Here is a 1,867-nt window from a genome sequence, read left to right as displayed (position 1 = left end):
TCCTCCTCCTCCTCCTCCTCATCATCATCATCATCATCATCATCATTAGCAACAGATGCAGCCGTGACAATAGCAGCAGCAACAGCAACAACAACAGCAACAACAACAACAACAACAAAAACGTAACAAGTTACCCCCCCCACCACCACCAACAACAGCAATAGCAACAACAGCTACAACAACATTACTAACCCTTTCTATTGATAGTGCAGACAACGTGAAATGATAATTATTTGCTCCAGGGCTCATGAAGTCACTGGTCATAAAATACCTCTTTGTAAACTTTTTAAAAACTACATCTTAACAAAAAAATAATATCAAATTCGGAGCCAACGTACCAGAATCAAGAAAATGACTCGCGGATGACTCTTTCTTGATGGATTTTGAAGATCTAAAAAAAAAAGTATTTTTGCTGAGATCGCGTCATTTGTCTTATCACAAAGAGGACGGACCACTGCTCAGCTTTAGGCCTAACTGAACGTGTAATACAACACAGGATTCAAAACTCATAGAACGGGCACTGTACCACGTGACCTGTGAGGAATTGAAGACCGAAAACAATGGCGTAGTGAGGGCAAGATTTATCATTTTCGGAAGTAACCCTATAGCTTTTAAAGCAAGAGCGGCTTTTACAAACGAGTGAAAAGGGGAACATTTAATGTCTTGTTTGTAATTTTGAGTTTCAGAATTCACTGTGCAACCTGGAGATTGGAATTATTGTTTTAAATTGTTGTGTTTTCGGGTGCAACAACAGAAAAAGCAGCCATAGATTGAGTAGTAAATATTATAAGATATATAGAACTGTGAAAAAAATCGTAACCCTGATGGGATTGTTCACAGCACTTCCAGCTTCCCCCACACATTTTGCATACACATATGGTCTATGTCATTTTTTTAGTCGCAAAATTTGTTACAAGAAATTGTTTTTTTCACTAAATCTAATTAATGTTCTCAAAAGTATTTTATTAAAGAATTTTCTTTAAATACATTTCTAGAATAATATATGAGTACAAATGTTTGAGAGAAATACTCATCTGTTAATTAAGACGAATTGATATAGTATATATTATTTAGATCTGAGTCATTGTGCAAAAGTAGGAGAATCTAGATCTATGTTCGATAGTTCAGTAGTCTAGATATTTACTAATAAGTTGCGCCACTAATTTTTGACCCCGCGCTATAGTAGTAGAGATAGCGTATTATTTTCATCCGAGACACTAGTTTCCGCATCCATACGCCTTTTTCGGCCTTTATAAGCACATGTACTTTAATTTGCTTACTGTCATAATAGTTTTTGAAAGCCTTTTCAATTCCTTTCACTTTCAGTTCCCTCGTGCGGGCACGTATTATGATTACTATTTAAGATTTCAGATCTGACGAATGTATTTATTAAATAGCGTATAGTGCTAGGTTAGCCAATGCATTGCAATGCGCGCTATTATCAATTATTGAATTGTAACAGGACTTCGATTTGATCCGTAAGAAGAGACCACTTGTTTTTCCTTACATGCGTTCAAAAATGTGTGGTTGTTTATTGCGTGTGGGCATTAAAGATTAACAATTCCAGATCTGATGAATGTATTTATTAAATAGCATAGGTCCATAGGGCAGGGTTGACCAATGCATTACGATATATACGCGCTTTTATTAATTAATTGAATTGTAACAGGACTTCGATATGATCCTTAACAAGAGACCACTTATTTTTTCTTATACGTGTTCAAAAATGAAAATGTGTGTTTGCTTACTGTGTGCGGGCATTAAAGATTAAAGATTCCAGATCTGACGAATGTATTTTCATTAAATAGCATAGTCCTATAGGGCAGGGTTGGCCAATGCATTTCGACGCGCGCTATTATCAATTATT

Source organism: Aplysia californica, unplaced genomic scaffold (genome assembly GCF_000002075.1).
Source record: "Aplysia californica isolate F4 #8 unplaced genomic scaffold, AplCal3.0 scaffold00008, whole genome shotgun sequence".
Taxonomy (NCBI): Eukaryota; Metazoa; Mollusca; class Gastropoda; order Aplysiida; family Aplysiidae; genus Aplysia; species Aplysia californica.
This window is presented reverse-complemented; position numbering follows the sequence as displayed.